The sequence below is a fragment of the Typopeltis vanoorti genome, chromosome 6, assembly GCF_054136105.1.
Source record: "Typopeltis vanoorti isolate ZY-2024b chromosome 6, IOZ_Tvanoo_1.0, whole genome shotgun sequence".
NCBI lineage: Eukaryota > Metazoa > Arthropoda > Arachnida > Uropygi > Thelyphonidae > Typopeltis > Typopeltis vanoorti.
In genome coordinates, this window is record NC_143554.1 from 54,034,284 (window position 1) to 54,059,946 (window position 25,663).

Genomic DNA, 25,663 nt, shown 5'->3' on the forward strand with positions numbered 1-25,663 from the left:
CTGAAGGATAGTATGTAGGCCAGTGTTTAAAGCATTAGTTGTAGAAGATATATTAGCCTGGATCCAGAGTACTGCATGGTTTGTCAAATGAGTAGGATGAGTGGAGCATGCTATCATCTGCAAAGCTGTGGATAGAATTAGTGGAAATTGAAGTAGGTCTTTTATATACATGAGCAAGAGAGTAGGTGATAATACAGAGCCTTGGAACACTCCAGCATTGTGAGGGGAGGGGGGGGGTTCAAAAAGAGGGAGCCATCTACTATGACTTGCAGAGAACGACCACAGATAAAACCAGATATCCAACGTTACTACTACTACAGGTGGTGGTAGGACATTTGGACCAGTGAATGCCGATCAGGTTGCCTGTGTTTCATGGGATTCAAGAATTGATGAAGAGGATTCAGAAGTGAGTGACCAAGATTATGGCAGGTTTATGGAATGTTCCATATAAGAAAAGATGTGGACTTCAAAAACTAGCCGATAGGCAAGAAAAGAGGAGATATTGATAGAATCATATAAGTTATTAAGGAGGTAAGATTGACACTAAAGACTTTTCAGTACATGTCAGGAAGGGGGAGAACAAGAGGATCACTCTTAAAAGTTATATGAGAGAGTAGTCAGTAAGGACACTAGGACTAGAATTTTTGTATTTTTTTCTTAGAGGGTCGTGAATGGGTTACCATGGGGGGGGAGGGTTAATCAGTGAATGAGTTCAGTGAGAGAGATAATTGTTGTTCTGTGGTCACTTCCATTCATTTCAAAGACTCATTACTGGAGACTCGAACCACACAATATCAGTCATATTGTGTGGATGGTTTGACTCCATTAACATACAGACAATTGACTTTGGCAACCCATTCCATTTTGCATTCTCCAAAGCAAAAAAAAAATCTAGTTCTCACACCCATTACTAACCACACTCTTATTCTACTGTTAGAGATGACCTCTAGTTCTGTCCTCTCTCACACTCTAGCTAAGTGATGAAGCATTTTGCCTGTATTAATCCTGTACAATCCTTTAAGTAACTTAGTAAAAATGTTTCTACCATATCCCTTCTTTTTTGTCTTTCAACTAACTTATACAACCCATAAGCCATCATAAAGAGCATCCTTCTAATTATCTTGTCACTTGCCTCTCCACTACTTCCTCAACCCAAAAGTCGAGACCTGCACTCTATTATCTATCAAGGTCTTGAACAGAAAAATAACAATTTTTTTTTTTAAATCTCTACCTTGTTATTGTGTTCTTCTTCAAACAGACAAGTAACCCTACGTGCCATCTTATCAACCTTAGCAACATGCCATCTAACCATCTCTCTACCACCATCATCCAAATCACTAGTTTCATCTATTTCTTGGAGTATACAGTTCTCAGTGAGGTACATAGCTTGTAATTTTCGTATCCTAAAATGTGTAACTTTACATTACTCCACATTAAACTGATAAACATTATATTTTGCTCATATTGACATTATCCTGCAAGCTCTCCACATTTATTTATATTTATTATTATTGTGTGATACCTCCAGGGAGTCCAAAGATTCATCAAGGGAGGGCACCTACTCTACATCTCTGTCTCCACCACTACAATGAACCACAACCACATCAGTGCCATCTGCCGACCACCACCACACTAGTATTTCCACAGACAATCACAAACATCCATGCCCATGGCAGGATTCGAACCCACAGCCTTTTGGCTGGAGAGCGGATTTGCTATCCTTATTCTAGTCATCTTTCTTTTCTGACTTCTATACTGCTTATGATCTTGTGGGTCACTTTTTTTCCTTATGTATCCACCACAACAGTTTCTTTTTCTTCTTTTTTTTTTAGCTTCTACTTAACAATACTACTCATCCATCTACCTCCTGACCTTGGGCATTGCTTGATATTGTTTTCTCCACATACCCATTAACTATTTCCAATGCACTGCTAACATCTTTACATTCAGGTTTTTCTGGCATTTATTGCCCTTCCTGATAGAATATATGTTGTAACCTCACAAGTCAGGACTATGTGTTCACTCCCCAACCAAAGGCAATGTGGCCATCTTGGTTATGGATAGCTCTTCAGATTCCATGATCAGATCCAGTACTCATACCCTGAGAGTATTAGATCTGGTCATAGGAAGAGTATCCCTTCCATCACATGCTACCTCTAGTAATTATCTCTCATTAGGTGTATAAATTCCATAACTTTTTGCGAGGCTGCACAAATCAATGCCAAAATCTTGTTGTTACTGATTCTTCTGGCATTATTAGATAGAAATTGCAGCATCAGTAAATTATGTCCTTGGTTTCATCCTTTATCCAAGTGTGAGCAAACAAACCCGGACTGGGCTACTTGTATATAGAAGCTAATGGCTTTACATCATTTGCCTTAGAATGCTATAATGCAATGCACATATTCTTACAGACATCTACATTGCTATGCATTATACTTGTCTGTAAGATATGTCATCATTATATATATTGAGACTTCAAAGAAACTGGTCTTGGTAGTTGCCCTTCCCATAATGCCTTCAGTTTTTATTGATGTCTTATCAGTGGGACAGTAGTGAGAAGAAGGTTGAAGTATGCAAAAGCCATATTTCCATATACAGGTAGCTAAAAGGTGTCACACCTTACTACTAGAATACTCTGGATTAGAGATACATGTTGAAAGTTTTTTCACTTGGTTATATTTGAAATTAAAGATGCAAAGAAGTTGTATTCTTGGATTCATCCTTTATCCAAGTGTAAGTAAACAAGTTCGCACATGAATGCTTAGCATTATACATTCATGTAACGATGTGGCTTGCATTTTGGAATACTAAGGTAATTGGTGTGAAGTCATCAGTCTCTATATACATATAGCCCAGTCATAAAGTTACTTCACATGCAAACTTTTCTTACACTTGAATAAAGGATGAAACCAAGAATATAATTTCTTGGCATCTTTAATTTATAGTATAAACAAGTGAAAAAACTTTCAAAAACTGTAGCATCCTTTTTTGAATGCTACAGCTTTTGCATCCCCAACCACCTTTACTTACTGAATTGAGTATCCTATTTGATAGTATAAATTAAAGATATAAGACTTATTGTTAAACTGACCATAGATTTTTAATTCGTATGTATGTTCGTACAATATTGCCTACCGGTTTCGCTAGTAACTGACTAGCTTTCTTAAGGCTTGCACAGTACAAAAAAAAAAAATGGTAAATGCAAAAAGGATTTAAGAATACAAAAAACATTAGTACCTGTTAGGTAGCTCAGTTAACACGTTCGCATGACATTTCTACTTAGTGTCATGAACACGCGTAATATGATTATTCGCGTACTGTAGTTCTGTTGAACTGAGGGAATTAATTAGATTTTTCCAAGTATCGTTCAGTATGGCCCCTTGATTTCTGTTTAGGTTGCTGCCTGTACATAGCACTACTGCTGCTTCTTTAAATAATCGATGTCTGTAATCTTTGTTCTATGTAGGGTATACAGCTGTTATTTCAGTCTATGGTGTGGTTCGAAGTTGAAAAGTGATGTACTAACCCGGAGGTGATCGTTCTGTTGTGATTTACATCGCCAACATGCTCTTTCTGTCTTATTTCCAGGTTTCTCGAAGTTTGTCCAATGTAGGAAAGACTGCACGTGCATGGAATATTATACACACCTGGATATTTATAAAATGGAACACTGTCTTTAGGAGATCTTAGAACCTGTCTGATGCTAGTAGGTGGTTTAAATACAACCCTGATGTTATAGACCTTTAACAATCTCGCAATTTTGGTTAAAATTGAACCCATAAAGGGAATAACTGCTGTTGAAATTTGCTGGGAGACTGTTCTTTCTTGTTGGTTATCTTTGTATAGAAATTTGTTGATGATGTTTCGAGGATAACCATTTTGCGATAGTGTTATAGCGATTTGAGACAGTTCTGTTTGAACTTCTTCATCGTCGGAGATAAAGTTTCTGGCTCGATTTCTCAACATGTGGATGATGCTCTGTTTATGTGGCCTATGATGGTTTGAATAGTAATGTAGATATCGTCCAGTGTCCGTAAAGTTTTCTGTAAATTGACAGTTTGATATTGTTACCTTGTCTTTTAACTAGTATGTCCAAGAAATGTAGCTGTTCGTTATTTTCTACTTCTAGAGTAAATTTGATTTTATTATGGAGTGCGTTGATTCTATTGACAAACATATGTAGGTTTTCCAACTAAAACGAAAACTTAAATCCTCACATCCCATTACTTCTAGACTGTATGGGGCGCCTAAAGTGCATAAGGAAGAAGTGCCACTTCGTCCAATTGTGGATGACATGTCCTCCCCCACTTGCCTATTGGCTAAGCACCTAGCGAACTTACTTAAGGGAAAAATTAGACAAACAGAATCCCACATAAAAAATTCTCAACACTTTGTTGACAAACTCAAAAATGTGAAGATAACACAAACAGACATAATGGCCAGTCTAGACATAGTATACTTGTTTACGAATGTACCAGTAGAAGAAGTCATGAACATTATCAAAGATCTCTTTCCTGCTGATATTACAAAGATGTCTAAGCATTGCCTACAATCAAATTTCTTCAAAGTTAACAACAAGGTATACAAACAATTAGAAGGCCTAGCCATGGGCAGCCCTCTGTCACCACCATGTGCAGACCTTTTCATGGAGAAATTTGAAAATGAAATCTTCACCAGCATTACTCCTAAACCTTCAATATGTGGAGATATGTAGAACAATATTTTCATCATATGACAAGACAACATGGAAAACCTACATATGTTTGTCAATAGAATCAACGCACTCCACAATAAAATCAAATTTACTCTATAAGTAGAAAACAATGAACAGCTACACTTCTTGGACATACTAGTTAAGAGACAAGGTAACAATATCAAACTGTCAATTTACAAAAAACCTACAGACATTGGACGATATCTACATTACTCTTCAAACCATCATAGGTCACATAAAAAGAGCATCATCCACATGTTGAGAAATCGAGTTAGAAACTTTATCTCCGACAATGAAGAAGTTCAAACAGAACTGTCTCAAATCACTATAACACTATCTCAAAATGGTTATCCTCGAAACATCATCAACAAATTTCTATACAAAGATAACCAACAAGAAAGAACAGTCTCCCAGCAAATTTTAACAGCAGTCATCCCCTTTATGGGTTAAATTTCCACCAAAATTGCAAGATTGTTAAAGGCCCATAACATTAGGGTTGTATTTAAACCAATGACTAGCATCAGATAGGTTCTAAGATCTCCTAAAGACAGTGTTCCATTTCATAAATATCTAAGTGTGTATAATATTCCATGCATGTGCGGTCTTTCCTACATTGGACAAACTTCGAGAAGCCTGGAAATAAGACAGAAAGAACATGTTGGCAATGTAAATCACAACAGAACGATCACCTCCGGGTTAGCATATCACTTTTCAACTTTGAACCACACTATAGACTGGAATAACAGCTCTATGCCCTACATAGACGAAGATTACAGACATCGATTATTTAAAAACGTAGCAGGGGCCATACTGAATGATACTTGGAAAAATCTAATTAATTCCATCAGTTCAACAGAACTACAATACACGAATAATCATATTACACGTTTGCATGTAACGCATGTTCATGATACTGAGTAGAAATCTCACACGAACATGTTACCTTAGCTACCTAACAGGTACTAACTTTTTTTGTATTCGTAAACCTTTTTTGCATTTACCTTTTTTTTTTTTTTTTTTTTTTTTTTGTAAGTCTTGAGAAAGTTAGTCAGTTTATAGCGAAACTGGTAGGCAATATTGTACGAACATACGTACGAATTAAAAATCTATGGTCAGTTTAACAATAAGTGTTATATTTTGTAACATTTTACGGCCAAAAAATGTATAATTTAAATAAATTAAAGATACCAAGAAATTATATACTTGGATAATGGATTAAATAAACCAAGTACATAATTTCTTGGTATCTTTAATTTATAGTATAACCAAGTAGAAAAACTTCCAATACCTATTTGACAGTGTTGCTTGAGAGACAAGATTCCACATATTTTTGATATTCTCACACTGACTTGCCTCATTGGTGACTTCGCACACATTCACCTACATCCATCCTAACACTGCTTGTTTTCTTGAATTGCATTCCTGCACTCTGAGTGGACAAAGTCCTCTCCCTCGACACCTAACATCAAAGCCGTTTAAGTAGAGTCCATCAGCATTACACAAATCTTTCCATATATTACACTCACACCATAGGTCTACAAACCATACATTATTTCTTCTGCACAACATTCATATTAATTCATCTGATATCAGTGCCCTCCTCAGTTCGCTTCTGTCATAGCTGTGGTAGAAGGCTTGAACTGTCTTTACCCTCTTGCTTTTCTTTTTTCCAACTCCTTCCCATAAAATATTTCTCACTTCTCAGGTCCTTAGTGCCAACCAAACCAAGACGGTTAATTCTTTCACCCTTACCTTTCTGCACCCTGATAGCATTACTAATATTCATTTTTGAGCCAGGGAAACAAGATTTTGTTATGCTTTCGTTAACTATTTCTCTGATCATAGAATCTCCATACAAAATTATATAAATCAAGTAATTTGACCAGGGAGCTTACGAGAATATACTCACTGGCATTTACAAGTTCCCTGGCATGAACCTTGTAGAAAACATGATCGCTTGCCCAAGCATCTATATATTTACCTTCTTTTGGTCTATTTTGATAAGGTTTCATTGGCTGATAGCTGTTTTGAACCAGTTGGTTATCAGAGACCAGGCAGAAACCTTAAGAGAGCAAAAATTCTTGTTCAGCAGCAAGGAACTCGAAGTGTCAGAGAGGTGTATTTTTCATAAGCTATAAAGTTGGTTGGTGCATGAAGTATTTAGTAAAATCTCCATACAAAATTTCTCCTTACTTTTTTTTTTCATTTATTTATATAATCTTGATTTTTACCATGGACCTGCTTTTTTGTTTTCTTCTTAGTCCTATTAATCTCTTTGATATGTCTGCAATTTTTTGATTTAGCACACTTGTGAAGGATAACACACAAGCATGCTATTTCCTTACTGGAGTCTGCTTTGTTCTCCCGAACAAAGGATTCTTTCTTTACACCCAACTCGCACTCACTTTCAAAACACCACACCATCACTCACCAGTTTTGCTCTTCTTCCATAAATCCTTCAACTTTCGAAATTAATGCATCTCGCACACGCTGCATTAATAAAAATTGTGCAAATTCATTTCATCCAACACGAATGTCTTGGTTGCCATTGTTATACCATGCATTCACGTCATACCAACAATATTAAATTTAAATTAAAATACAAGGTTTACTTAAAACTAAATAACACAATCTGTCACACACCCCTATAAAATTAAAATAAAAAACTATAATGAATTATTATTAACTAAATTATAAAAAAAATTACTTCACCAGTGTTAAGTAATCCACAACTTATACAATGTCCCCCTCCCCCATAGCCAGCCTGATTGATATTGTGTGTTAAGAGCTGATCTCCCACAATGAGTCTTTGACTTTATGGAGATGCCCAAGAAATAATAATAATAATAATCATTATTATTATACATTTTGCCTGAGTAATGGTTAGTGTTGGCCTTCTATGATGTCTTCCCACTTCCTTGAGATGCCGATGTAATAATGTTAAGAATTTTTAAACAGGAGAAAATAATATACAGTTTCTTCTCTTCTTCTTCTCTCTTCCATCATCTATGCAGATGATGATGAGGCCAAATGAACTCTTTCCACTTCTGTCTGTCCCGGGAGAGTCCGAACAATTCTGTCCAGTTTCGTGTCTCTTGTTGTGATTTGGTTTTCAGGTCCTCTTTTATTTTGTCTATCCATATAATTCTGGGCCGTCGTTTGGATCTTTTACCTTCCGTCATTGTATTCAGAGCTTCAGATAATAGTCTTTCTGTTCCCATTCTGGTCACATGGCCAAACTATTGCAGTCTTCTTTCTTGTATTTTGTCTATTATTGTTATTTCTTGTTTTAGTCGTTGCTTAGTCGATCCAGCAGAGATACTCCAAGTAATCTTCTTAGCCAACCCATTTGAGTAACTAATAATTTTTTCTCTTCAGCCTTTTTGAGATTCCAGCATTCACTTCCATAGAAAACTCTGATCATTATATGGTAGCAGCAAAAATTCATTTTAAACCAAAGTGGCTAAAAACACATAGAATTGAAAATTCTTACCAGCCAAGCTACAAAATTTCTTCATTACAGGATCCTCAAGTTTGACTACAATATCAAAAATGCACAAACTTAAAAACAGAAACCACACATGAATCAAGTGACATAGAAGATGAATGGGAAAATTTGAAACAAATTCTCACAAAAGCAGCAACAGAAACCTTAGGAAAAAAGCACAAATGGATTAGAAAAAGAGGACTACGAGACTGGAACAAAGAAATAGAAAATATAATAAAAACCAAAAAGGACAGTTACCAGAAATGGCTAAATTCCAAAACAATAGAAGCAGAAATAGAGTATAAAAGAAATAGTGCAATTGCAAAACGAGAAGTAAGGAAAAAACATAGAGAAAAATGGAACAATTTCGTAACAGAACTAGAAAAGGATTTATTTAAGCTACAACCCAAAACCTATAAAGTAATAAAATACATGAATAAAGAAATAAAAGAAAAGATAAAAATACAAACGATAGATTTAGAAAAATGGGTGACCTATTTCCAAAATCTCTGGACAGATGAGAACAATGAATTAAAATTTTATAAAACAAAGAATGACCTAATAGAAAATATCACAATGTTAGAACTGAAAAATATAATAAAGAAGATGAAAAATAGGAAAACGCCAGGAGAAGACAATATAAATATAGAACTATACAAAAATGCAGGTGAAAAATTTAATGAAAGACTTATGAAATTTTTTAATATGGTTTGGATGTCTGGAAAAACCCCTAACTCTTGGGAAAAGCACTGGTTATCCCAATCTTTAAAAAAGGAAATAAAGACAATTGTAATAATTATAGGGGAATTAGCCTGCTGAATACAGGATATAAAATATATGCAGGAATATTAAAAGAGAAACTGAGCAGCATTGTAGAAGACAAATTACTAGAAGAACAAAATGGTTTCCGAAAAGGCCATTCCTGCATAGATCCAATTTTTACTTTAAAATTATTAATAGAAAAGAGAAGAGAATTTCAAAAAGAAACATACGTGGCCTTTATTGATTATGAAAAAGCCTTTGACAAAATTAGTAGACAAAAATTGTTTAAAATATTAACCGATTTAAACATACCAAACCAACTGTTACAATCTATTCAAGAAATATATACAGGAAATAAAATAGCAGTTAAATTAGAACACACCTCAGAATGGAAAGATATAGCAAGAGGAGTACGACAAGGATGTACCCTCTCACCTCTGCTTTTCAATATATATATAAATGAAATATTAACAATCTGGAAACAGCATAACCCATTTGGTATACAAATGACCCTGCAAATGAAGATAGATACACTACTATTTGCAGATGATCAAATAGTATTAGCTACATCAGAAGATGACTTACAAAGATCATTAAAATCATTAAATGATATCTCAAAGCAATATAATATGACAATATCCAAAGAAAAAACAAAAATAATGGCATTCAAAGGAGAAAACCCAATAAGAAGTAAAATAGTGATAGACAATAAAATACTAGAACAAGTAAACACTTTCAGATACTTGGGATGTGATCTATCATACGAAGAAGAAAAAAAAGACATAGACACAAAAATATCAAACTTTGTCAAAGTAAATGCCATAATAAATAATATATTTAAGCCATCCCTGGTACAAAAACACACTAGAATCAGACTCTATAATGTCTTGTCAAAACCAACTCTACTATATGGAAGTAAAACATGGACCATAAAAAGGAAAGATGAAAAACGAATTCAAACAGCAGAAATGAAGTTCCTCAGAAAAACAGCTGGATATACCAAGTGGGACCACAAAACGAATGAAGAAATCTTACAATCCCTGAAAATAAAACCAATTAATTACTACATAAGACAGTATAAACAAAAATGGCTAGAACATTTAAATCGAATGGACAACAGACTACCAAAAATATTATATAGATACAAAATAAGTGGAAAAAGAAGAATCGGAAGACCAAGAAAGAGATGGCATGAGACCGGAACAGGCCACATGGCCTAAATTCCATGTTAGGAAGAAGAAGAAGAAGACTTCCATAGAAGAGTATTTGGATGACCATTGTTTCATATATTCTTACTTTTGTTACTTGTTTCATGTCTCTTGCCTTCCATATTTTATCAAGTCATCCAAACATTTGGGATGCTTACTGATTTGTCTGTTTATATCTTTTATAATTTCACCATTGTACTCACTAACTCCTCCAAGGTAGGTGAAGTTTTCTACCTGCTCTAGATCTTACTATCAATTTTAATTTTCAGATTGATGCTTCTTTTTCCTATTTGCATAATTTTTATTTTGTCTATATTTATGTTTAATCCAGATTTTATACACTCCTCCTTTATTTTATCAGAAATTCGCTGTAGATTTTCTTCTTTGCTTGCAAGTAATGCAATGTCGCCTGCAAATTTTAAATTTGTCACATTTTTCCCATATATTTACTCTGCTCTCTGTGTGAAACCAGTTGGTTAAGGTGGCCTCCATTCGTACTGCACTTTCAGATTTCTCATAGAGATTCTTTATTATTCTTATGGTTTTGTTGGGAATTCCAAATTCTTCCATAGTTCTCTTCTACGGATTGAATCAAATGCCTGACGAAAGTCTATGAAATTTATGTAGCAACTTTGGTTGTACTCTAGTGTCTTTTCTATTAGCTGTCTTAAGGTGAATAGTTGATCAATTGTGCTTCGCCCTGGTCTGAAACCAGCTTGTTCTTCTCCTAGTGCCAGTTCTATATATGGCTTAATTTGTTTTTGGAGTACTTTCGTAAAAACCTTACTTGGAATACTGAGGAGGCTGATGCCTCTGTCATTATTGTATTCTGTTTTATCTCCTTTTTTGTATATAGGAGTTATGACTGATTTCATCCAATCAGTAGGCACTGCTTCGTTTTTGTAGATCCTTTCAAATATAAAGTTTACAGAGTCAGAATGGCAAGGAAAAATTCTACAAGCATTTATTACTTAGAGCCTTCTCTTATTTCTCATAATCAAATTCTTGATATGTACCTCAAGGAGTGTATAGGATACTATTATAGTAACATGATTAAGTTTTTTATGTTCTAGTTTCCTGTTAATCACAGTTTGTGTGATTTCTGTTACAAGATTGTCTCTCACTTTTCAACTACATAACTTTTCATCAAGTTTGGATTTTTTCTGTCATTGCATTGATCTTTTTGACTTTATTTTTTGGAATAAATGTTTATTATCATGAGTATTTTCTTGATCCACTTGGAGTCACAGGACTCATCATGGAAGGTCAATGCTAGTCAGTACAAAGTCCATCATACCACTCCTTCAGTTCATCAATTGCTTACACTTCAACCATCCTCTCAGGCAATTCATTCCATTCTCGCACCTCTCTCCATGCAAAAAAAAAAAACATTAAATACTTCTTACCCTTTCACTCACTATTTCCTTTTGCAACTTTCAGGGATGCCTCCCCCCCTTAACCTTGTTCCTTCCCCTCTTTCTGCCATACATAAAATTTCTCAGTCATACTCCCTTCTCTTCACAATACTATGCAGTCTGCATTCCCCCAGTCTATCCTCATAATCAGCACTGTACAGTATTGATATCATTTTGGTTATCCATCTCCATACCCCCCCCCCCCAAGGTTACTTCATACCCTTCAAATTCAGGGCACCAGATCTGAGCACATAAATCAAGATGTCATCTGATCAAAGTTTTATACAATGAAACAATCACTCTTTTATCCCTGGTGGTAAATGTCCTATTCAACATTGCAGCAATTCTTTGTGATATCTTCATAACCTTTGCAATATGTCCAAACTTCTAATTTCTATCTATAATCACCCCAAGATCCCTTGCTTTTGCTGCTACTTCTACTATAACTCCATGTGAGAATGAAGCACCCCATCTGTGAATCCCAAAATTTTACATTTAGTCTGTCCACATTCATTTGCTGACATTTCCAGCTTAACATCTTGAAGAGCCCAAACATCAGCATATTATTAATAACCCTCCCAAGTTTCACATCATCTGCAAACAGCTGAATATATCTTTGCAGTCCCATGATGTTATCATTGACATAGTGATGTCATTGATGACAATTATTTGATCAGTAGTGGTCCTAGTATTTAACCTTGTGGAATTCCACTTATAACCTTCCTACTCCCTGATACCACTCCCTCATGTACATCTCTCAGAAGACCAGTTTTCAATCCGGTCTACTAACCAGATATCCAAACCCATATGCTGCAACCTAAAATGTGGTACCCTGTCACATGCCTTTGCAAACTTTAAAAAAAATTGACAGTGTATGCCTTACCCTCATCCACTTGTTACTCTATTGTGAAATATAAGCAGATTACTAAAATACGAGCTGCCCAGGTGGATTATATACTCTGCAGAAGAGAACATATGAAGGAGTAAATGATGGTAAGGTAATAAATACCAGGAGAGGAGAGGCAGAGCCACAGAAGCTCCTATTCTACCAAGTGGAAATAAAATGGATAAAACAGAAGCAAGTGAAATGGATTATCAAAAACATGTTGAGTGGAAGAAAAGGACTTTAGAGAAGTCAAATAGATACAAGCTATGATTGCTGAAAATGAACCAATAGAAGATGGAAAATGGGAAAACAAAATGGATGATTTCCATAATATTGGGAAAGTGGTGTTGTGAGTGAGCCATACAACAGGAAACAGCAATAAGGCATTAATGTGGTGGAATGGCAAGATACAAAAGTGTACAGAAGAAAAGAAAATGGCCAAGAGAATGTTTGACAAAGTAGGTGACGAGAATAGAATATAGAGAACAAGATGTATGAAAGTCTGGATAATGAGGAAAGGATCAAAAGGGCCTCTACCATAGTTAGACAACAGGAGCAGAAAATTAAAGATAGATATACACACACACAGATACACACACCAAGCCAGGATAACCAAGGGAGAGGATAGTATTGTATGACGTGAAAAAACATGGAAGAGTAATTTGAGAAATTAATCAAGGAAATAAATAGCGAATACACAAAAGGAGATCCAGTAATATACCAAGCCAAGATGACCAAGAGAGAGTATTATATGACGTGAAAAAACATGGAAGAGTAATTTGAGAAATTAATCAAGGAAATAAATAGGGAATACACAAAAGGAGATCCAGTAACAGAAGCCCTAATATAACAAGAATGGAACTGGAAAAAGCACTGGAAAGGCAGTTGGACCTGATAGCATCTCCATAGGTGTCCTTTCCCTTCGTGATTACAAGGTGATCCGAATTCATTATAAAAATTATGTAAATAACCACAGTGTTAGAGTAAAACTTCAGTTTAATATAAACCAAAATAATCACTCGACGTTTCAACCTTCACAGTAAGGTCATCATCTGGAGTGTATATATGTGTGCGTGTGTGTGTGTGTATATATAAGAAACAAGCTACACTACAATCAACATTGTATACTAAAGTTACATTAATTTGGTCAACTGTATAAACTACTGGCCTGACCTCTGGCGGAGGGAAAAATAAATTACTACATCAACGCTAGAGAGCAACATATTAACACAAAATTATAGGAGCAATATGGATGATGACCAATAAATGCTGAAGTAATTGCTTAAGAGTCCAAAAGTCAGGGTGTGATGGAAAACTTGAACTAAGGGGGGGGGGGGGGTGAGTGTGTGTGTGCCATCCAAATTCTTGGGATATTTAAGCCATCAGTATTGTTTAGATTAGGATGGTTAATCAAAATTTCACAGACTTCTTTAAATTTGCATTCATACCAGGTTTTTATATGATGTAAAGAACAGGTACTTTTACAATCAATTTGGTGTAGGGTGTTAAGAGCATAATCTGAGAAGCCTGCTTCACAAAATTGTTAAATATAATGTGAGTTTGTGTTCTTTTTTTATGGATAGGATTGTACATCCAGTTTGACCAATATAAGGTAAGTTACAGGAGCAATAGATACGATAAATTCGAGGGTGAGCCAATGGAGAAGAGGCTCCTTAAAGGAGTTGAATATGTTTTTAATTTTATGGGTAGTTGAAAAGTGGCATCAGGGGTGTGCCTGTGTGCAAAACTTTAGTTGGTGCCCCTATACCCCCTTCCCCCAATAAAAAATCACTTCATAAAAACATATCAGTGAGTAAAAATGAAATACAAAATATATTAATTATAAGTTTATTGAACAAAAAGCAAAAATTACAAAAAAAAATGTATAAAAAAACAATAAACATACAAGAAGGGTACAAAAACAACAAAAATAATTTGGAAAAAAAAAAAATAATAGTAACTTACAAGTGTATAAAATAGGAACATATTAAACATTATTGGGTAAAGAAATAGTTAAACAGAAAGAAACATCACTTAGCGAATTGAGCTTTTTTAGTTTCATAATGAAAAGATAAGTCGAGGGCACAATTTTGCCGTGACTCCCAAACAAGTTCCAAAAGCCGAAATAATAGCGTCCATCAAACGAGGAATATACAACCTGCCTCCAACAGTAGCCAACAACATACGTTTAGATGTGGCAACATCCGAATCAAGTCCAAGCCTCCTAAAAATAATATCCCACATAAGGAAATCATTGCTATAAAAGAGCTACAGAACAACAGCCAGATTATCATAACAAAAGCAGACAAAGGAAATGCTACCGTGGTGATGGACACAATAACATATGAAAACAAAATGCACACACTGAATTATCTGATATATATCGTTTTTAAAATTAGAAATAAATAGTTGACAGTGTAAAATTTCTTTGCATAAATCGTTTGAGTCAATGTCTGAATGATTCTCATTTGTTAATTTTTATCGTAACTTTTTACAAGATAATAAATATTCTTTATTTAGTGAAGTACTGAACAAATACAAAAACTGAAATGAATTCATATGTTCTTTTAATAAAGTAAATCTTTCCTGCAAAGTTTGTAATGTTTGATCTATTATGGAGAGAAAAAAAATTACTTTAAATTTTCAGGATCCACTATATTTTTATGTTCATAATCAAATTGTGCTGTCTTTTTACGTCGCCCTAGTGGTCTACTACTACAAAATAAAGATTCCGCATCAAATTTTGCTGCAATTAATTTTGAGCTTTCTACAATTTCTTTGAAAGTTTCATCAGATCTATAATCATTTAAAAATTGATTTAGATCATTCAATGTATCTAAAGCAAGTTGGAGATTCATAGATGTAGACTGAAGTATTTTGCTGACAAAATTCACTTTATTTAAAATATCATACCAAATCTTTGGTGCCTTTACTATCCTCCTCGTGCCTGTATGCATCGTACACATGGCTGGCGCACCTCTGAGTGGCATTAAGATAATAATCGTGTGGAATTCTATTCATTTTTTCTGATAACCCTTTAATGTATAGGATAGCTATGATTTTATCGTAATCTGTATTACATGTATTTTTTGAAGTTTTATGATGAACTTTATTGATAGTATTTTTGCTATAGCCATTATTTATAAATGTATTGCTAATAATCTGTAATTATTGTTTAAGAGACTGTTCATTAAAGCAAATTGTTATAGTTCTGTTTTTCAGGGTGTTAATCACTCCAAGTTTTTGCGAAGGGTGGTGATATGAGTTAGCATGTATGTATCGTCTGGTATGTGTAGGCTTGCAAGTGATTATTATCTAACATGGTATTTCTTTCCTTAATTTTTATAAGGAATATCCATGTTAAAAATACCAAGCAATTTTAAACCTGGTTTTACTCCATTTCCCAAGTAAGCAAACAGACAAACAAGTCAAGTTTGTGCCTGCATGTGATGCGAGGTAAATATACCCAAGGTAAAATACTTTCTACATATAAAAAGGAATATCCATAGACGTATTCAAATGGCTAGGTGAACTGGGTTTAGTTCTGTTAATGGATGGCTTCTAACAGAATCATTGAAAATGCCAGATGAATAAAGAAAGAGAATACTGGTTCCAGTATATAAGAACACAGGTGATACCTACTCTATCGGTAACTACAGAGGAATTAAACTTGAGTCACACTATGAAGATATGGAAAATAGTAACTGAGAAGAAATTGAGAATCTTGGGATTGGGGCATTATTAGCAAAGAGCAGTTTGGGTTTATGCCTGATTGGGGACAACTGATGCCATCTTTGCTCTAAGACAGCTCACAGAAAGATATCGGGAGATCTACACAGAACTATCTCTCTCTCTCGTCTTCACTGATTTGTAAAAGGCATTTGATAGAGTCCCAAGAAAAGAGACATGGAGAAGCATGAGGAAGGGAAATGATCCCAAAAAAGCATATGTACAAGACATATGACTAGCAAAACAAGGGTGAGATGTGGAGTAGGAACCACTGAGGCATTCCTAGTAAAAGTGGGGACTCATTAAAGATCAGCTTTGAGCCCTTCTTATTAGGATTCATCTAATAATATACTGCTTCACCACAAGACATGTTGACAGATGTTAGAACTGCAACTTCTCAGACAGTAATGTTTGCTGCTGATGCAATGATTTGCACAAAGTCTGTGATGGAAATAGAAGAAAGACTTCGAACATATTGGATTGAGGATCAGTAGAACTAAGACAGAATACATATCTTATGGTGAAGCAGTAAGGAATGTAAAATTACGGAGCACAGATGTGCCACGTGTTTTGGTTCACATACCTGGGATCATGTGTCCAAAGTGATAGAGACATGGAACTCAATAGGAAAATTCATTCAGGATGGATAATCTGGAAGAGGGTTTCAAGTCTCTTGTGTACAAAAGTGTCAAGTAAGTTAAAAGGAAAGATCTACAAAACAGTACTAAGAGTAGTACTGGCGTATAGCAGTGAAACTTTGTAGATGACAATGGATGGGGGAAAGAGAACAGATGTGGCTGAAATGAAAATGCTGAGACTTGCAAGTGCATACTAATATTGGAAAAGATAAAAAATTTGCTGATCCACAGTGGTAAACTCAAGTATCTGGGAAGATTCAGGAATCGTATAACCTTGATAGACTAAGGTAGTTTGGTCACTTTGTGCGACAAGACAAATGCTATGTGAGAAGAATCAGAAGAGTTCTGGCATTGAAGCTGCTAGGCAAATGAATAAGAGAAGACGTAAACAGTGATGGCTAGACAGCTTCAAAGGGGACTTCCAAAATGTCAGACTGGAGGAAAACATGGCCTTAAGACTGACTGGAGGCACTTGATCCACTGCACTTGAGTTGGAATGAAGTTGAAGAAGTGAGAGTTAGAAAATATCCTACACCAGTCCATAAAAGGACTGGTGTTAGCATAAAAATGATCCTACACCAGTCCATAAAAGGATAAAAATGATCCTACACCAGTCCGTAAAAGGACTGGTGTTAGCATTGTCATAATTGGGTATTGTCAAAAAATATGGTAATTTCTTAAAAAGCATGTAGGAGATGACACCTATGTGGTGATGAAACTCAGTTCTTTTATGGTGAAGTCATTTTCAATATGCAAAGCAATCTGGTCTTCTTTTTTTTCCCCCAGTATTCTCCAAGATAGTTGTGGCAAATTTCTTTCCTCTGGGTTGAGTAATAATGAAACATATTTAACAAGATAGTCTTGTTAACGAGATACTTCTCCCAATGAAATTATTTTATTGCTTCATAATGAGACTATGAATAATTTCATTTTTGGAGCTACATGTTGTCACTCTCCTTTCATCAGGTGGATATATTACAGTATATATAATCAGATCTTTATTTCTATTAGGAAGTGTACCTGTGCCTAATTATTCACCATGAATATATCGCAACACATGATTAGCTAATTTTTTATATTAAATATTAAAACTAATAAAAACAATATACCCAGAGTTATGGTAGATAGCAACATTATCTAATCAAAGAAGGTTAAAGATTTGTTATCAAATGATGATGCAGTTATTAGATACACTAAAACTTATATCCTGAGAATCCAATTTTTTTTTTGTTTTAATACTTTTTTTTTAATCAAAAAATCCACAGTTCAAAATGAAATGTATTTTTAGATGAATTTAGAATTGTTATATAAAAGCATCTTTCATTGCTTCATTTGAACCTATATCTTCTAGAATTGTGTCCCATTTCATGCTAGAAATTTTTTTTTCACTAGGTTACAAATTTAATTAAGCTTGAAAAGAAATTATATTTTTGTTTAATCCTTTATTCCAGTGTAAGCAAAGAAAGTTTGCACATCAAATGACTTCACAACTAGGCTACTTGTATATTATTATTCATGACACCTCCAAGGAGTCTGAAGACTCATTGCGGGAGGACACCTACTGTACAACTCCCCATCTCCACTACTGCACTGAACCTCTACTAAGTCACCTACATCAATGCCATCTACTGGCCACCACCACAGCTAGTATTTTTTGTCTGTAAATTACGTGTGTTCTGAAGGGCCCATTTGTCTGTATGTGGGATGAAAAAACCGAGTTTGTGGGAGAAAAAACCCTGCTACCTCCGTATGAGATCGGCTAACTCCCCTTCGATTGAAAAAGTCCATATAAAGATTCCTCCTGTCATGACGAGGATCGAACTTAGGCCTTTTCTAATCGAAGGGCGCAACGTACCGTCGTTCTTCCAATTGCCCTACGGAGGCACTATATAGAGGCAAATACCTCAGTATTCCATAATGCAGAAGCACATGAATGTCTAATGCTGTGCATTATGCATACATTTGGATAAAGGATTAAATAAGAATATGATTTATTGGCAAGTTTAATTTAATGTCTCACAAGGTGTGAAGGTATGGAATAATCATTTTTTTAAAAAAATATTAATAAAATCTTAATTCATAACATATCGGTGTTCTTAAACCAAATAAATCGGATACGAAAGTTCTCCAATTCTTTCATAGAAAGCATGAAAAGACATTATCACAAGGAAAACTAAAAGCTAAATTATGTGTAGTCTTTTGATGCCATTCAAGCAAGTGTAGTATTATGTATTACCAGCAGAGGAATTTCAAAAAACTGCTATTTCGCATATTATCCCACAGTCTTCTGTAATATAGGTAGTCAACAACCTTCTTGCTTAGTGGAATACCATTTTGCTTGTTAAAAAACCTCATCACTAAAAAACAGACTAGCTTTCATGCATGCACTTGGTAAAGTATGAGAGTCTCGGGTGACATCCTTTCTCTGAGCCGCATATAGCATTTTCCTTACTACCTTGGAATTTGAGAATCGGGCTGCTATGCTGATAGTATAACTGTAGAGAGACTCTGACCTCCCATGGTAGGAGATCCAGTACTCTTCCATAAAAATCACTAATGCATGGGTGAAACATTCCAATGTGAACCCAGTTTATAGCACCTTGATTTAAAAAAAAAACAACTTTATCAGATAATCTCTTATCATCCCAACCAACGTCATTCTGCTGGGACCTACCCTACTGAAGGAGCGCCTGATACTGTTATGGATTGGGAAATATGGTAAATGCCCTTTCCACTTATGCAATTTTACACAAATTCAAACCAGAATTATCAGCATTTTTTTTTTCTGTGACTAAACCGGAACCCTTTTACACATCTCAGGTAATGCCCTGTGAATAAAAAGATCTGTTTTGCCTTTGGAAACTACAGATCTCCTATTATTGTTTACACACAGAAGATATGTAATTCGACCTCATCTCACACAAATCTGCACCTTCTTTCATTACAGCTAAGACAGCAGCAATCTTCAGGCCAGTTGCAGACCCTTTTTTTGCCAACTATGAAATGAAAGAAACCAATTCCTGAGTAGGAAACCAGTATTATTCACCATTCTCTTTATCTTAACAACACCAACAAAGTTTGGTTTCTATGTAAAAAGTCTCTCTCTTTTACTCTATAATGTTACTCAATTAACACAAGAGATAATACTATTTATTTAAGGCCATATATTTCAGCCTGAATATCACATTCCATCATCAGTGGCAAGAAATTACAAAGTAGAATGTGAACAAGAGATGGATTTGAAAAATTAAGAGCTGCATGATGTTATACATGAAAAAAAATGCAGTGGTATAACTGAGGAAATATTGACAATTCATTAGCTATTTAAAAAAATTATAGGATTTGTGATTAAAATAACTTTCCCATAGCACAACCAAAAGAATGATGGTAAGTTGCACCTTTTGATTGCAAAAGGTCTAAGTTCAATTCTCGTTGTGATGAGAAGAATCTTTATATGGTTTTTTTTCAGTTGAAAGTGAATTAGCTGCTCTGATATGGAGGTAACAGGGTTTTTCATCCTGCATACAGACAAATTGGTGCTAAGTATACATGTAGTTTTTACAGAAAAAAAATATTAGTGGTAGTGTAGCATTGGTGTAGATGATGGTAGTGGCAGTTCGCTATATTTGGTGGATTAAATTGTGGAGATGGAGAGTAGTAGAGTAGGTGCCCTCCCTCAATGAGTTGCTCCTTGGAGGTATCACATAATAGTGATATATTAAATGGCCTGTAACATGCAGGCTGAAATATGTCCTTAAATGAATAACATTACTTATCCCTTGTATTTTTTCATGTTTATCTACTTAATGTTTCCTGCAGCTGAATGCATTCACAGACAGCAAAAAATCAACTATTGCAACAATGAGCAGCAATGTTTCACTACCAACAATAGCCACCCACCCTGGCTCAGAAAGAATCAATTAAAAATCTCAGTGAAGTGCCAAACCACAAAAAAAGATGCTGGTGACATCCCTGCCAAAAGCAATGAACAAAGGTGAATGATTTTTTCTTTCTAATTTTAAACAGTCCCACATGAATTTCTCTCATGGGATTGCTACTGAACATACAAATAATGTTTGCACCATCAACTGACCATGTGTCCCAAGACAACGAAATAGTCATTTTTATAATCAAAAATAGTCCATTAAGCAGTATTTAGAAGTAGTAGCATAACAACAACATGTCCCACCAAAAAATATTTCAAGAGTTGCTGGAACCATGCAAATATATTTCAACAACCGATTGTGGTGTCTAGGACATTAACTGAAATAGATATAACTTTGGTACATGTCATATTAATTTCTAACCAAATGCTCTGTAAGTTACCATCCAAATAAAGCCGGGTGATGGGTAAAATTTGAATACTGCATGCCTCTACTCACTGGGACTCTGTTTTTTAACATCAAAAGGTTTTGAAGACAGATTTGATGCTCTTCAGTGATAATACAAATAATTTTATATTGAAAACAGTAAATACAGAAATAGTTCCTTGCACATTTTACACTGCAGCTGCTCAGTTCTGCTTTCAAGAATGAGAAACCATCTGACAATATCAGCAACACTAACAGACTAGAATCCTGAAAAATCAAACCAAAACAGGACATTCACAGGATGATACCTCTGAAGTGCAAAACATTCTGCCAGATACTCAGAATTGTCTCCTACCCCTCCCCCCCCAATAAAATAATCCCTTAAGCTCATATTTTGCAATAACCATTAATATTCATGATATCCTTTTGTAATCATGAAAAGTAGTTATTCATCAAGCTAAATTTTGCATCCAATCTTTTATGGCATAAATATCAAGCACGAATATCTTTTTCAATCTACAAAAAATAAAAAATTAGTGTTCTCTTTTTTGCTCTGATACCACATCTGTTCTGGTAGAGAACCAAACCCTCTTTAATAAAAGTTCTTAATATTATTCAGAAGAGAACACGTTTGCTAATACATGGTTCTCTGCTTAATGACTCACTTGAAGCTTTGTTTCTGCCTTATGTTTTTTTTTATAAGCCTCCATGGGCACTGTTCAACAAATTGGCATTTATAATCCCTCCATTTTCATTCAAATCTATGAAAAACACAAGAATTTCTGGTCAATATTCATAAATAGTGTGGCACCTAATCGAGAGTACACTAGTCTTTCCTTCTCTTTCAGAATAGCAGATCAGATTAAAAATACTAAATGAATTAGTGAAGAATGAACTTTAAAAATAAGAAAAGAACCTGGTGAAATTCTTACAGGCCCATGCTTTTCTTCTAAGCTGCAGTGACTATTATAGTGCACAGAGCAATAGCAATGGACTCTGCAACAATAAAAGAGGTACTGTGGAGCAATGATTTACTATTTAGTGTATGTTGTGAATGCACACAAGATAGTGTGTTTAATTTCTGGCAATACTATATCATAATCACAGGGTGATGGCTAGGAAAGTATTAGTACGTGAAAATGAATGTCACAGGAATAATCACTTAAAAGGAATTAACCATTCAGTATTCTCATAGTCTCTTAGTCATATGAAATTGAAGGATGCCACATATTTCTGAAGCTAACTCAGGAATGGTCTGTTTGTAAGCAAACTGGACAAACCAGCCAGAAGAATACACACAATATATAGATATAGGACACTAGGAGAATTAACCACCCTATTCCATCAGATTTGGTTTTGAACACTCGCAATGTAAAGCGTGGATCTGTGTATAAGCGTAAATCAGGAAGCAACATTACAAACACAAATATTAGTTTGTAATTTCAGTTAGTAGTGTAATGTTGCATAAAAATCTTAAAATATGCTGAGTGATTTTCAAAATTATAATACAGCATACTCTAATAGAAATATTAAAGATCTGATTATATATTGAAGAATGTTTACTTTGTTTTCACTTATATCACTAAATACAGAATGATTCAAAAAATAAAATTAATACTAATATATGGAACAATTCATTTAATTAAAAATATTTGCTTTTTACATAAAACCAAGTATTTTCCTTTTCCACTGGCATTGTGATGTGATCACTTGTTCGTTTAATGAAGCACAGAATTCTGGGTGACAAATGAATCTGTTGATTACTAAGCATTTTACTTTCTACAGGTAATGAATACACAACTCACGACACATCTAATGTCTCTACTTCTACATTAAATGACCACAAATGTTGGCTTGATTACCAAGTGGATAACATAACTGCTCTCCAGTCTATGGGCTGTTTGAGTCCCTCTGTATTTGTGAATGTATTTTGTGGTGATGATGATCAGTATCACTCAGTATGAGACCCATCCACCTCATTATTATTGCTCTGGCTCCCTGGAGTAACAATACTCATTGTGGGAGTTCTATCCTGACAACACAAAGAAGTCTTACATACCACTCCTTAAGCTCATTCATCTTGCCAAAAACTTACTTCTTACCCTCTTACTTTTGCAACTTCCAGGCATTAGAAGCCTAAAGTGGCTTGAAGTTCCACATTTATTTTCTAGAGCATGATTTTTGGATTATCTAACCCTTAGCACAGTCATTCTTCTAGTACCTAATGTTGTATAAGTGTACAATCTTTTATTGGTGGGACTCACATAAAATAAAAAAATTGATGCCGTTGACAAGACAGATGGAAGTAACAGCTATAAAGAAAATGCGCAACACAAGGTTCCTCCTGCATTGTGTTATTAGTCTGTATTTTGTTGAGACTGCTACTGTAAGTGAACCATGTTATTTGTGCAAGCTCCTGTCATTTGCCATATGACAAACCATTATTTTTATGTGTCAGCAGATGCTGTCTTCATCTCTTGTGTATTGAGATTAATGTAGTGCAGGTTATAACAACGGAAGTGGCATATTCGTATTAGGTTGTAGATAATGCTCAATGCCCAGTATGAGATAACCACTCTACTTTTAGAAGCCTGAAACGACTCAGAAAAAATTTCCATTTACTATTTAGTGCAGGGTTCCAATATTATTTTAACTTAGTCCACTCAGAATACTAATGTGCAGTAGGTTAACAACTTTAATTAAAAATAGGTAATTTACTTACATTTATGATATTAAAATCATTGTTCCATATTAGTATTAACTTTTTTACTCATCTCGTATTTACATGATTATTTTTTTAAATACTATATTAGATGATAATAGTATCTGATTTTGTCAAAATGATCACAAGATGATTACATGAGACCTAAAAACAATTTTCATACATATATAAATAGAGCTTTGAGTGCATATACATATGAAGATATTGGCTATATAAAACTTGTGCTATATAATTTTATTAAAAATTGTTGTCTTATTTATTTTTTATGTACTTTGACAACAACTGTATGCTTAATGAACTGTGTGTTATATACTTGATGTGCTATTCTTATTCCAAAAACATTATCATTGTGTGAAGTAACAATATCAATAAATAACTTTTTTGTTTTCTTTTTGTATCTTTTTTAATTTTATATATTTCCTACTAGCAAAGAATGAGTTATGGTACCTATTGTTTTACAAAAAAAAAAAAAAAAAAAGTACTGGGTTGGTTTAACCAACAGCTTGTAGAATTATTTAAGCAAGAAAATTTAATGCGTGATAAATCATGACAAGGGATGTATGTCTGCTGCTCCTGATGAATTTATATAACTGGACCAATACAGCTCCTGTGATTAGACATGTTTATATTGAACCAACTTTAAATGTTCTTATGTCTGTGTATAATGCAGTAATTAAAATAGTAATATTTTATTGTAACAAAAAAAAAAAAAGATTTTAAAGTTGAGAAAGTCTCAACAACTGTAAAGACAAGAACAGCTTGAATTGTTTGGCAATCCAGAGCATTGCCAAACCATCTAAGAATATTGGAAATAATTAATTTAACTGATGACTGGAAACTTTAGCATCTAAATTGCCCTATAGTCTGATTTGTTTCTTTTAGCTTACTTTTAAATGCATATCTTTATATGTCTTCTGCTGTGTGCAAATATCTGTTATAAACTGTATATTCTACATTTAACTAGTCTGAAACACAAGTTTCACTGTGTAAGCTTTCTAAATATATATATAGATATATATATATCTTATGTATATATGCAATCAAAGTGCTATTCTGTGATTAGTTTTATGAAACTCATTAAAAGACTTTTAAATCTCATCTACATCTTGAGCATCCAAAATATCCAAGTCAAAAGCAAGAACAGTAAGAATGAAAAGAGTCCCTCACGTATTTGTGGATGGGGCACCCCATGGTCAACCTGCTCCTGAACAGCACAGTGTCTGATGCTCCACGAATGCAGCCGCTTATGAACCTGCTCCTCCGATGAAATCCTATATTGGGGGGGGGGATCCAATTAATCATCTAAATAATATTTCTACAATTTTTGTATATGTATTAGGGAACAAACTAGGCATTTAATGGTAGATATTTCATGAATTGATAATAGTATATTATGCTCAATTGAAATATTATTAATGTCTAAACATTCTGTCAAGTCCTAGGCCTTGCTCTGCAAGGCCCTTAACTACTAATTATTCACACCATTATGCCTATCACACCCCTCCTTAAATTCATTTATTAACAATATACTCATGATACCCTCTGGCAACTCATTCCACCAATTTGTCATTCTCCAAGTGAAAATCTCATGTCCTAGCCATGTTCAAACTTAAATTCCAGGGAAATCATTTTTCTCTTTGCTCCTGCCATTATTGAAATTTTACTTTTGATTAATCCTATAACAACTCCAATAACTTACCTTTTTTTCACATGCCTCCTTTTTTTTTTTTTTAGTGAAGCTTGCAACCTTCAAGTATTTAATTTGTCCTCATTAGAAGATTCCACAGAT